This window comes from Phalacrocorax aristotelis, chromosome 12 (assembly GCF_949628215.1).
Source record: "Phalacrocorax aristotelis chromosome 12, bGulAri2.1, whole genome shotgun sequence".
NCBI lineage: Eukaryota > Metazoa > Chordata > Aves > Suliformes > Phalacrocoracidae > Phalacrocorax > Phalacrocorax aristotelis.
The window spans coordinates 20,001,270-20,015,882 of NC_134287.1; positions in this window are offsets into that span (position 1 = coordinate 20,001,270).

The window sequence follows — 14,613 nt, forward strand, 5'->3', positions numbered from 1 at the left end:
AGCTTCTCTGTGCTCCAGTTCCAGTGTTTGACCACCTCATGGTAAAGAAGTTTACTTATATCAAGTTGAAATTTCCCATCATCCAAGGTGAATGTGTTACCACCCGCCCTTCCATTGTGCACTTAGGGGAAGAGGCTCGCCACCCTCCCTGCACCCTACGGTCGATAGCTGAAGGCAGCCCTTAGATGCCCTCCTCACCTCCTGTGCTAAAGAGAAGCAGCCCAGGTCCCTCAGCCTCTCCTGGAAAGCCATGTGCTCCAGCCCCGGGCCGCCTTGGTGGCCCTCTGCTTGACTGGCTTTGGTACCTCAGTGCACTTCTTGTACTTCATTTCTGATTTTCCTAGCCCTTATATTTCTAATCACCAGTGTTGTATCCAACTGTAGCTTTTGTTTTTCAAATGAATTGCCTCTGTGTATCCATGCCATGGTGATTGTGGGAACTACGTGGCTTGGCATGCAGATATGTGTGACCTTTACAAGGAAGTTTAGCAGAGGTGATTTGAAGGAAGAAAATAGTTTTGACAGCCATTTTTAAGTTGAAATACATTAGTATAAATAGGAGAGTCACATTGGTGAGTACAGGTAGGAAATGGTGATTGCATCTGATTGTCCATTTACGTTATGTCAGTGATTTGAGACTGTAAAATATCATTTGTCTGGTTCAACTACTTCACCTACTAACTTGGCACATTAACGGCTACCTTTCATCTTGGTATGTATTATAAATCAAGGAGGAAAAGGGATATAAACATTTTATACCTGTCATTTGCTTGACCCTGTCCTCACCTTCCAATTTGTAGACTCTGTCCCATTCAGTCCAGACATGCCTTTTCCACCTTAAGCCTTTTACCTCCTTTCCCCTCTCCTTCATAGGTCTTCATTTAGTTGTATTTATTTTCCACAAACTCTCTCTTACTTTAATGTCACTCCCCTTCTGGGTTGGGATTTTCTCCTACTCCCATTTTTTTGGCTTCTTTTCTGCAGGTTTGCAGCAGAGTTGCAGAGTTTTCCAGGGAATTATGAGATAGTGAGACACAGGGCTTCAATTCAACCTGACAAAATTTTGACTGTTTTCTTCTTCTTCCCTTCCTGTTCTTCCATACTTTTTCTTGCTGGTGTTGTTCTCTCCTGTATCTCCTTTTCTTTGCCTTCTCCTTGCAAGTAATTTTAGCAGCTAAGTACTATCACTGAGCTCAGTTGTTCCGTTCTTATCTTTTGTTTTGCCCCTGCCTCCACATTTGTTCTTCATATTTTTCATTCTGCAACTTATTTCTTGAGCTGTCGTTGTCCTTATTTCCTCTCTTCGCACATGCAGTGGCTGTTAGCGGCCTCTCCTCTCTGTGTGATTATGGGACTATTCCAGTGTCACAGATTTGCCTGAAAAATATTTGCTTTGTGTTACCTAGCTAATAAATACGAAGTGCTATAAAAATGCATAACGCAAACATAAGCTTTGTTTTTGCTTTAATAAAATAAGTTAAAATTGATTGGCAAGCAAAAGGATACAAACTCTTCATTTGATCCTATTTTGCTTCCTTTAGAAGGTATTTTTAAGACAGACTCTGAAGCCATTTCAGTCTCCAAAGAAGACCATATCTGAATTATTTTGTCATATTAATATCAGTTCTTATTGGAACTCTGAATCATATATGACATGAAGCATAGCTAACTGAAAATCGTGATGTGGGTTCTGTTGCTTGACTAAGTAAACTGGAAACTAAAAGACAGCAGAACATTGTATTATGAAACATGAAGATTAATCATCTACCAGCTATAGCTTAATACTATGTGACTAAAATGAATTTGTCCCATTATTTTTTTGAAAAAATGCTTTGCACTTTACTCTCCATAGGAGAACCAATGAATGGAGAACAATTCCATTGGCTGGTAGTGTAAATGATGTAGAGGCAGTTTTTTACATTCTTCAAGGAGGGTAAGAAAATGTTCCAGTCTAAAAGAACAGATTTAGGAGTGTTAAATAGCATTATTATGTTATTTCAAGGTTTTAATAATGGTGTTATGCAATGTTCTGTAAATGTTATTTACATTACAATTGTCATTATAATGTTATAACACCATAAATGACATGCTGTTGTACTTTCAAAACTCAATTATTGGTGTGTCCTCTTTTATATCAGGCTTAGCTGTTATTTGCAAATTTTAGCTAAATCTTACTCTGCAGCGTTCATAGTGAAGCAAAAAGGGACAGAAGAATGGAAGTGGAAAAGACAGGTATAGTGTGAATATATTTCCTATGTGATACAAAGAGACTATATGACATACAAATATTGCTGTATATATCTAGAATGGTATCAATATCTATATTAAAATATATGATATATTTTTTTATGTCATTGCTTTTTCATAGCTAGAGATTGTGATTCATAATCTAGTTTAGATCACAGGTAAAAAACACCTTGCTCATTTTTGCCTTGGGTTTTCCGCTACTTCCCAGATTTTGCTATAGGGGTTGAAGGCGAAAACAATTAAATGCTCATCGAGACCCCTGGCTGGAGGTTACCGTTCCCTTAGCCCGTGCACACCATTGCGCAGGTTGGCGTCTGCTCACTTTAAGCCACTTAGTTTAACATCCAGTGAATACGGTTGGAGCTGGTTGAACTTGCACTGAAGTAGATTGGAGTTTGCTTGCAGAATCTCTGGAGGGGATGGTGATTTCCAGGCAGAGAACTGGTATCAAGCAGCTGAGGGATAATAGCACGCAGCCCCGTAGCTGTGTCCAGCACAGTCGTGAGCCTGTACCTCGATGTCCGTGTTGTTCAGGAAGCTGGGGGGGTTTGACAATCCCCTTTTGCCTCAGTTCTGAGCACTGAACGTTGCAGGTCAGAAGTGATGTCTTTTAGATGGGATCTAAAGACAGGAAACTTCTGCTGTATGTATTCTTTATGTATTACTGACGGTCTGTATGTACTTGGCTGTAACCAATAGTCATTTTTTCCCCCCTTCACTAATCCATGTATACGTTCCTAGTTCTGCAATGAAAGAAATCAAACAAAATAATCTTTATTTTAAAATGTCTGTCCCATGCTAAACTCTAGCAGACTTCCGCATAACATGGGAGCAGTGCAGGATAATCAGGAGGCATCCTCTCCATTGCATTTTGTGAGGAAGTTGCTTGAAGAAAACCTCTTTCTCCATATTAAAAAGCAAAGAATCACTGTCCACCACTGTACACTGTGATCTGTGTCCTACTGATATCTTCCCTTCTCTCCTGAAAGTAGTAGTATGCTATTTTCACTGAAAATGCAGTTTCTGTTTGTTGTAGGTCAGTTTTTAAGTGCCTTTTACTGAAGGATTAAAGAGCTGCAGTTAAGTAGCTCAGGTAGGTGAGTTCAGTGTGCTGGATATGCAGGAGCACTGTTTAAAAGCATAATGCCAAAGAAAGAGAGAGGTGGCTCTGAATTACATTAATCTGCATTAGGCATTGCTCTTCATTTACAGAATTTGAGGAATCTTCCGTAGACTAGACGGTACTGTCCAAATAATGTCATTTTAGGTCTAGGGTTCTGTAGGTGGGTAATTATGTCTTTAATTTCTAGGCTGTTACTAAACGCCACCTCCACGCTGTGTGTTAAAGGGCATCAGCTAGGTAGTCCAATGGCTTAAAGTACAGAACCTTAGCATAAAGACTGCTTTTGGGATTCAGCAGATGTTTCTTAGTTAAGCTGTAAATCCATAAAAGTCCTTGTGTGCTGATTGCTGCATTGTTTGACGCCCATTCGACCCTGGTGGTTGGCAATCACAGAACTGATGATCACGGGGAGGCTGGTAAAATTGTTGTTAGCCTCCAGCAGTCCGATGCTTAAAACCTGTATTCCTTGTGATGAACTTTGTTAACTGTCTTGGCTTTTTCTTCCCTGGGCTCTGGTCATCCACAGAAGTCATGTCTCCTAACTGTAGCTTGATACTCTTGAGTAAATGACTTGTGTGCGTGTTCTTGCAGTGTTGTCATATTTAGGGATGTGGTGTGACAGCCGCCCAGCTTCTGTAGGTCTTTCCCTCGGAGCATCCATGTGTCTGTCAACTACCTTCTGCTGATTTTCCCATTATTTTGGTAAACAGTGCTGGTTTTACTGGGCAGCTTTTTGCCCCACGTGCAGCTGTGCTGTCCTGCACGGAAATTTGAGGAATCGTGCAGGAGGGAATGATGATGCTTGGTTTCTTTCATGACCTGCCCATCACTCTTGGACTGCTTAAAATGTTTCAAGAACCGGTCAGCTCACTCTCTCTTATGTATTTCCTTACACATATTGTCCCAAAGTTTTTAAACTTTCTTCTGCATTTATTGAAGAAGTGGATGTTTTGATTTACTGTCTTTCCTTGAAAAAAAAATGTGTCGTGTCCTGTTTTCACCTCTGTTAAAGTACACATTTGCAACCGAGGAGCCAGGGTTTGAAAACTTTCTGGGCTTACAAAGTATTTAAGGTTTTCTAGCTCAAATCACTGGGCAGCTTTATATTCAATGGGTAGAGCATGTTGTAAACCAGGATAGTAAGTTTGCTGAGATAATGGTTTTAGACTAAATATCTGAATTGTGAATTGCATTTGCTCCCTCAGCCAGCTTGTTTAAGCGGGCTACATGACATGCTTTCAACACTGTCCCACGTGCAATTGTTTCTAAAAATCCATTTTCTGCAGTGTCAGCTGGACTGTGGCTCCACGGCTGCCTGTTTGAGGATGGTGGACAGTGATCACACTTGCGTTCTGCTCTCAGCTTCATTTGCTTTAGTTATGATTTTACTACATATTTAGTAAACGTATTGATACGGTGTAGAATTATTATATCAGTGGCAGGGTAAGCCAGTATAATACTGTATTTTGAATCACATTATACATTGCTGTATCCAAACCAATAAGCCTTTTAATGTGAATTTAACCATAATGTGGCTGACACTCTGCATATTCATTTCCATGGCAGTTGGTCTGCTTACTGGTGGGATAAATACCTCCTAGTATTTGGAAAAGCACTGTGATAAATAGAAGTGATTTCTCATTTAGAAATGAAAAAAAAAAAAAAAAGTGAAAACTTCAGCAGTTGGTAACTGGAACTTGGTTCTGACGTGATTGACACAGAAATGTTATTTGGCCAAGCACTGCATTGAAGACTCATTAGTTGAGAGGGTCCTACAGTTTTGTTAATTGTAGCCTCTGAGAGATAAATGCAGATAATTAAGCACCAATCAGATCTGGATCTGACTGTAACACACAGAACCAAAAAAAGATATCTGTCTCAGGAAAAAAAAGAAGGTTTTATAGATCAACATAATAAGATTTTTTGAGTAGCTATCCCACTAGCAGGGGAAAAACACTCATTATACTGAGTACTGTATGTGCTAAATTTTTGAAAAGCATGAAATAATATGGTTGCTTGTAATAGCAGGAGGCTGGACTTGAAGACCTGGAAGATACCTTTAAGTCCTGCATTCTTAAATTCTAAGATACATGTATGTGTGTGTATATATATATATATATGTACTATATATAAACATACAGTATCGCATGAGAGGTGCTGTGGAAGCTCGCTGAGTGAGGGACAGGAGAAGAGTTATAGTAGCAGAGAGTGTCAGCTGAAAATCAACACACACGTGTTTTCATCATTTAGGAAAATAAGTGAAAGAATAATCTCCTATGAGAGATTTATTTAGCTGGACTGCTACAATATTATCTGGTTCTTTCACAGTACTTTAATTTCTACTACTCTGACCAAAAATTATTGTATCTATTTTCATTTCCTATTATGGTTAAGGTCTTGAGAACGAGAATGACTTTAAACTAAATGAATGAAGCACAGGTGGGGCTAGTACTTAATGATGTTGTTGAGAGTACCTGAAGCACACTATTCAATAAAAAGAAAGAAAGGCTGAGGGTGAAGATACAAGACAAACAGTTGTTAGTCTAACGTTTTAAACTTGACTGACACCTTCAGTCGGTCTAATCCTGGAGATGCCTAAAGCCCACGGATGGCCTGACAACAAATGTGAACTCAAGCAAGAGAGGTTTCTGGTTGGATATGAGAAAAAGCTCTTTGCCGTGAGGACTGCCAAGCAGTGGAACAGGTAGCAGAGACCATGTGCCTCATCTTCATCCCTAGAAGTTTTGAAGACCGGACTAGATAAACCCTGAGAAACCTGGTCTGACTTCAGAGCTGGCCCCGCTTTGAGCAGGAGTCGGACTGGAGACCTCCTGAGGTCGCTGCCAGCTTTTATGATCCTATGATTAAGGCAGTTCTAGACATTCACTGAAGAAAAGGTGCAGAGTTTAAGACCTTACCATTTGTGCTGGTGATAATGCTTCACCAGACAGCTGATGGAGACATTAAACAGCTGGTGAAAGCTGTTCCAGGCACACATGCTTGACTGTACTGAAGCTTGCAAAGAACTATCACAGAGACCTGTCTGCTGGGTTTATTTCAGTGGTGAGTGCCACTGACCTCCAGCAATAGGTGGTACAGAAATGCAGTAACAAACCTCTGGAGAATAAAGCCATTGTGAATACCTTTGTCTTTTAAGTATGAAAAGGGTGTTTTAAGAATTTACCCAAAGAGGAAGAAACCTATTTTCAGAACCATGCTTTGTCTCTTTTGGAATAGAGGCATAAGTCCGGGTCCTTTAGGTTTTGATCGTTTCCAGCTGATATCTGGAAATACAAAGGTCGCACCCTTGCACCAGAATGGGAATTGAGAATTCAGTAGGAAGAAGAATGATGTTTGGTGTAAAATGTAGATGCTGTAGTAATGGCATCCCCTTTCTGAACTAACGGATAGTTAAGGTAGTAGGAGAGTTGAGATTCGAACGTGGATTTCTCAGCACTTGTTTGTCCTCTTACCCTCCTCTGAAGTGAGGCGACACTTTGAGAGGTTTCAGAAAGCTCTTTGGAGTGCATTTATCTTTAAAACCTTTAAAAATATATTTATGGTGTTATTCCTTGTCTTTGCAAGGTCAAGTATTTTCAGTTCTTTCACTTATTACAATTAAGCTACCATTGGTACATTTTTACTCTTATTTGTCAGAAATTTAAACAGTGATACTAATGTCCTGGTTTTGCAGCAGGTGAATTTCCTTTTCTTCTGTAATTTTAATATAATAACCTGATTTTAGCTACTTTTGCCGGTCACCTGGCTATGGTTAAGTACCTGAGATCACAAGGTGCTCCTTGGGAAGCTGGAGATCTGGGAGGCGGTGCAGATCTGCACTGGGCTGAAGGCGGGGAACATTGTCATGCTGTTGAATGGGTGGTTGATGGTGGCTGTGAGGTAGGTGTTTTATCTATGCGTTTTGCAGAGAAGACAGCATTGTCCCAGATGTGAAGAGGTGAATCTTTTATACCCACGTTAGTCCTGCACTAATACATTTCTGAGTCCTTTGGGCAGAGGAGTGTTGCTGCTTAATGGAAACTTATTTGCCTGAAAGGATCATGACAATGGCATGGGTTCAGAAGAGTGAAAAACTGTGAAAATGACTGGAAAATGCAGTAGTGGATAAAACCCTGCTAATATGATAGCAATAAATAGAATAACCTCTAAGACTTTAGGACAGTGATGCTTCCATTGTAGTGGGTTTGCAATTAGATCTCTCCTCTTTAGCTATATTTAATTAATGAGAAAATAACAGTTCCTTAATAGGGAAGCAGGGAGCAAGGGAAATTTTCTCATTAGTAGTTGATACAGGATATAATACGGAAGCTTCCTTGCCTATAATTGCACATTTTTAGTTTTAATAAAAGTTCAGTGTTTTGTTTTATTTGCAGGCTTCCATGAAACAGGAGGTAGGCAGGATTGCCTGGGTTTGGTTTCACGTCATAGAGAGACACAAACATGCATTAGCAAACAAAATTGGGCATATTTAGTAATGGCTCAGTAAATATTAGCAAATGGTTGGTATAATTTAATCAACATGGTTGCAGTTGATAAGGTGCTGAAAAGCCCTGCTCAAGACTGCTGGGAGGCTAAATGAAAAGCTGAAGATTCAGAGATAAGGATTGATGGATATAATGTCATTCTAATTGAGAATAGTGGAGAACCTAAAGCACTGAGAAATTAAATTGATGACCTGTAAAACAAGCTTAAATTAAGAAAAAATATCGTACTGATAGAGGCTCCTGCAGCAGCGCAGACAGAGCAAGGGGCAAGAGAAGGCTGGGTATGTGTTGGATAAGCTTAAGTTTTGCCGTATGGTTTTCTTAAAGATAGTCAGGATAATGTGTGCTTTAATAGTATAGCTGTCACTCAAAACTTGTATACTGTGGGATAGAATTTAATCTTGTATTTCTTTTGTAGAACTGAAGATGAGGCTGGGTCGTTCTGTCCCCTTACAAACCCCCTTTCTTCCCAGTGCCGTCTTGTTTGGGAGCTGCGAGCTGTGCTGAGATTCTCTGGCCCTGAGCTCACATCACTCTGCTCCCAGCACTAACCTAAGCATATGGTTACTCAGTTCTGGCAGTTCTCTGGGGGGAGGGAGAAATGCTGCTTGACTGTCTTTGGAAGAGGGTAGGAGGATATAAACTAGGAAATGGAGACCTGGTGTATGTAGCAACGTCCCAGCTCTGGACAGCAAGATGGAGCAGAGCACCCTTGTTATTTACTGGGTAGTGCTGTCTCAGCCATCAGTAGGTTACCAGAGTTTCTGTCTTAATAACTTTAATGCTGCTGGATATTTGTTATACTAATAACTTTATGGGTGAGGTGCTTATAAATATATAATTTAGAATATAATTTATTACTTAATGACTCTGTAATGCTGTACAGTACAACATGCTATTAATGCTTGTGGTTTGATGCTCTTAGATGAGAAGAAAATGTTATTTACTGGGAGCTGTGGTTCTCTGGGAGGCATTGCCCCTTGACACGTTCTGCGGCGGGTGAACGCATCTGGAGAGGGGAAGTCTGGAAAACTTTCTGTTTAGCAGTAGCTGCTGAGAGGCATTTGTCTTGACTTCTTTCCTGCTGTTTCCAGAGTATAAAGGGCAGTAATGTTTCTTGTTCCTCAGAAGACAAGGAACTTTGAAGAGGAAGAGCAAGATGCAGGATAGCGCCTCTCCAAGAACTGTATTGCACTGGGAAATAGCGTTTCTTCTTTAAGCCTTTGCCCATTTTCTTGTTGTATTGTGGTTGACTTTGAGCTGCTATTGGAGATGAATATCAATTGGAGAACTTGCCAAATTCAACACATTCTCTCGAATTTCCTTGCAGCTGTAACATTTTTGTTGTTGCATTTCTGTACTGTACTGTACTGCATTTCTCAGTACTTGGAATAGGCACATTCAGTAAGAAGGGCATTGAAGTTGCTTGGTATCTGGTGAGATGAGCTCTGTTCACCATTAAAAAAATTGATGAACCAATTTTGCATCCATATTTAAAGCATTCTGAGACTCCAGTGACTACACGGTCACTCAGGATAGAGATTGTTATGGCCACTTCATAGGCTTCTATAGAAAAGTTGGTCCTTGTTTTTTGGTGTGGAGGGCTTGTAGCTGTACTGTTTCTAAAGGAGTCGGATGGTGAATGTATTTACTTGGGTGAGTTTCTGATAGCACTAACTGAGCCCTCAGGGAGACCTTATCCATGTTAAAAACAATTTAAAGGACCTGTGATTAGAATATGGTGCTGGGAAAAGTACTGGCTTTGCAATAATGAAATTTTTTGGACAGAGGGAATTATCAACAGTCATTATTGGCTGAAGTGGTGAAATAAGAAGTGAGTAAGGTTAAGTTGAAGTTCCAGCAGCAACCACACCTCTTGTTGGAACAAATATTTTGGTTACAGCCTTCAGAAACTTACGCACGTTCCAGATGGGGGGAACGTAAACAGCCAGTGCTGAGGTGGTGGTCAGGTGCAGCTTCACAGAACGAAGAAATAAGGTATCAGGGCATTTCAATAGTATCAAAAAGTCAAAGCTATAGCAAAAGGGAAATCTGAAACGTGAGCATTCATGAAAGTGTAATTCATCTAATCCAATCAATCTATTTAACTATCTTTCCTGTTATTTATGATGGTGCTTCTGGAGATTATTAGTGCACGTCTGAGGTTGCAAAGCTTCATGGCAGAAACTAGAGGGAAGAGATTCCTTAGAGAAGCTTGTGTAAGATCTTCCTTTGTTATCACCTTTAGGTTTGGGATTGACTTGAATGGCTGAAAAAAACCCAGTCTGGCAAGAGAATTGTGCAGCACCAAAATTCGCGCTGCTGTACTCTGGAGTGGGAAGCTGACATTGGGAATTACTCAGGTAGTAAATCTGGAATTTGGCTTTATACTCTGGCCTGGAATAGCAAATGAGCCGTGCCCACAGTGTGCTTCTCAGGACCTGGGGTTCTCCTCGCTTACTGAAATACCACGTGTGCCCATCCGAGCCAGGCACGGTGCCGCCATGGGAACAGCTTGAATCCGCATGCCTTGGAAAAACAAAGATAATGCTCAAAAGACAGGCCTGGCTGAAATAAGAAGGGAAAAAGAAGCTATTCTTCTAGAGGATTTAGATAAAATTAGCTAGGGGAGATGTAAGTCTGTCAGAAAGACAACAGAGCACAAAGAGGTTGCGACAAAAAGAAGGAATGAATGACAGAAAAAGACCCAAAAATGCTAAAGAGGGAATATGCGAAGAAAGGGTAGGCTGGATGTGGAAGGGCCAAGACTGTACAGACTGTCTTGAAGAGAACTGAAGAGCAAACCGCGAGCGTGAGTGTGCTTATTGCGCCTGCGTGCTTTGCTGGGGCGGAGGGGTCCCTGGGCCCTCCGCGGGTTGCCCTGTGCCGGCTCCCTCAGGCGGTGGGTGAGGATACCCGCGCCTGAAAGTGGAAATGCAAGCTTCAGAAGGCTAAAAACATACGAATCATTAAAGCTGTTACCCTGTGGTTTGTTATGTCTTAATGAATGCATGAGAATATTGGAATTTTATGTAATCTTTCTGCTCTAGTAAATCCAGGGGATTTTCTGTCCTCAGAGCTGTAATTTTTCTTTAATTTCAGTTAGTAATTTAAGGTAATAGCTTGAAAATAGTTGGAAAGGAAGGAATAGTCCAAAATCTATCCAAAATACATTTTTAGGGAAAATAATTATAAGCACTGAACGTATTAATTGAATGGATATATTTTTCATACATTCCTAATGCACTTCAAAATTATGCTAGTAATAAACAAGCAGGAGATTGATTAATTTTTGCAGCTGTTCCTGACCTATGTTTTAAATAAATATGTAAGTCTCATGCAGACTACTTGGGCATTACCTAAAAATTCTTTCAGACCATCTGTTTGATGCAGTTTCCAAGTTACTAGGCTTTACTTACTGCCAAAATCAAATTAATGGTTTCTGTACCAATCTAACAACTCTGCATTGCATCCTTGTGTGGGCTGTAAGTAGCAACAGGGGTATTAAAGTGCTTAGGTACGTTATGCTTTGTTAAAACCTTAGTCCCTGCTTTAATGCCAGACACCAGCACCCCGGATTAGACCGGTATAGGATGTAGATTATACCTTTCAAAGAGGATTTAGGGTTATTTTTTCAGTATGTGCTTCCTGGACTCCAGGAGGAAGTTCCCAGGACTGCAGCTGCAACAGCTACCAGCTGAGATGGTTTTCTCAGGTATTTTTTAGGATCTTATTTCTGATATTGATGATTCTGCAAAGTATTGATTGTTGTGGGTCTCCTTCAAGTCTGTAGTCACGACTGGGGCGGGCAGTACGAGTGCGTGTTGGCATGTGTAGGCATCATAATGCGACTCCTCTCAAGTGCTCTTCTTAAAACTTACAGGTAGCGGCATTAAATAGTCAAGGAGAACTTGCTCTGTTGCTGCTGGAAACTGGAGGAGAAACTGCTGTTCAAAATGAGATCGCTAAAGTAAACGTAGCCTTCTTTTTTATTTTTAAGAGGAATATGCTATTGTTTTTGTCTTTCAGTATTGTAAAGGACTCCTGGCAGACTTGAAGTTTTCACAGGCAGATATGAATAATTTCTAAATATTGATTTTTATGGCTCTAGGTTTATTTTTTAAAATGTATTTCCTTCTCCATTTTTTATGATTTTTGTTTGCTTGGAGCTTGGTCAATTTGTTAGAAGACAAGAAGAGAAAACTAAGAGAAAAACTGCTATTTCCCTATCTTCCAGCTCAGAGATGGGTGACTCAGATAACTGAAAGGGAGTGGTTTTTTTCCACCAAGAAAGTGAAAATACGAATACTGGGCTTCAGTTAAGTGCTGCAACTTGCCCCTTTCACCTCTAATATTCAGTTTTCTGAGTCCCTGGCACTCAATAAGTTGTGGAGCTCAGTGTCCTCTTCAGCATGTTTTCCCCTCTTTAAGTGTATCTATGGGATCTACGGCGACCGTTTTCTTATAACAAAACCAAAAACCTCTTGCATGCAGAGTTAGATGTAAAGCAAGAAATTCAAATAAACAAACATGCTTTTTGGCATTCCCCTGAGGGAATTGCAAACTGCCTTTAAGCTGCTGGAAATTAAATGCTGAATTATTTTCTTTTTCTTCTCTACAGCTTCCCTTTCTTCTTCAAGGCCTTTTTAATTTCATGACTGTCCCTTTAGTACGCAAATAATTAGTATTTCTGGTATTCTTACCCAACCTTGTTAATACTAATTTTTAAACTTTCCAGTGAGATGCTTCTTTACTTCAAACCATGAGCACAATGCTTGTGCAGCAAATTTAGCTTCAACTCTAGACGTGAAGAATATGTTCAAGGTGTTAGGGCGTCTGATATTCTTTCAGAAAGCATATTAGGTTGCAACTAACCTGATGTATCTTTGTTAAAAATATATATATATTTTGGCTTTTGGTTTTCAGAATTAAAAAGTATTTTACAACTTTAATAGTAAAATAATCTGATATAAATGACCTGAGGTCTTTTCGGACCTGTGTGACAGTGACACTGATGGGAAGGTAAAAATGAATTGCCACTGTTCAATTCTCTTCAGAAGAAAGATATTCTTCCCTTTAAAGATGCAAAACCTTTATTTTTGCATTTGACTTAGCCTGGTATTAAATAATGCCATAACTGTCTTTAAATTATTGCTTTATTGTATGCAGGGTGTTATTGTACATAGCCTACTCTGAAAGTCATTGAACAAAACCTTAGAGGAAATATTTTTATATCAACAGATTTTTTAGTAGGAGGAGGCCATGTTGATTGCAGAGAAAGAGGGAAATGGTGGTTAACTCCTGTAGACTAGTGAGGAATATTTGCATTTTAGTACAAATAGCATTAAATTTTCACAGTGGGAGGATTGCGTAGAAGGTAATAGGACACTGTAAGCTTTGAGAAAAGGGCATAGAAATTATACAAGTTAACTCATCTGAACCACAGCTGGTATTTGATGGCTGTCTGCACATTACAGCATGAAATATGCATGGAATAGCATTTAAAACTTTGTTTTTAAATACATGATAATTCTTTCCAGTTTATAAAATGAAATGTTGTGGTGCTCTCAGGTACTTGCTTTGTTTGGAAACGGCCATGCTACCTGGCACCCAAAGAATAACTTGTACAAACAAACTTAAAGGGTAACTGTATGTCAAAATACAGAGTTTGCTCCAAGAAGATGTCACTTTCCTTTTTTTGATAAAGTCTAGTCAATATTTGTTACCTTTTACAGTACTGAAAAATGCCACGTGGCTTTCTCTTTACTTCTTATTTGTTATGTTTTTCCCAAAGATGCTTATCCTACCCTCAGTATGTCACTGTTGTAAGCCATGATGTGGATAGGTTGCCAGAACAGCAAATGCATTCAAAGAAAAAGACTATTGAAAACTGAAAGTGGAAATTTAAATACAATTTAAAAAAATCCATATGTTCATTGAACACTTTGCAAGCAGAAACATCTAAAATGGTTGCAGAAACAGTTGACTGGGGAATATTCCAGTATATTCCCTGTGATATTACTTCACTGTCTGCTTCTTATGCATAGATGGCTTTAGAAAAAGGAAAAGGGACCATATTTCTAGGATATGCTTTCATCTACTCCTCTTTTTTTAGGTCATTTAAAAATCAGAATCTAGCATTCCTTCTACTTCGGGATAGTGTCTGCAAGGAAAACTTCGTTAACTCAGCATTTTAAAAACAACAACCAAAACCTTCCGAAGATGCCACATCAAATTATGGAGCCCAGTTTTCTGTTAATTCTTCTTATGTGATGCAGACTTCAAGCTATAGCAGTTTAGGAAGTTTTCACAGAAGCCTGGACAGGGAGAAAGGCGTGCAATTTGACCAGAGCAGGAGATGGGGAGGAAAGAAGCCAGGAGGAGGTGACAGACCAGAAACCTGCTGCCTGGGAACTGGGAACGTCAGGCAGAGACCTGGGCTGGGTCACAGAGACGGGGAGGGAGTCAGAAAGTCAGTCTGGCTGTGGTGGAGCCAAGGTGCAGGATTTCTGCAGCCTGTTTGTGAGCAGCAAGCATCTGTGCCGCTGATAATCAAATACTGGCTTTGCCTTCTACCCAGTGCTGCCTGTGGAAGGCCATCTATTGCTGCTGCATGTTACAAACAAGGGTGGTCAGGCACACTCAGGCTAGCCGTAAGGTATGATTTCTGTGTTTTCAGGGTTTAAAAAGTAGTCTTAGCTGTCTTTGTATCAAATAACATCGAGATTGCAAAGTCAA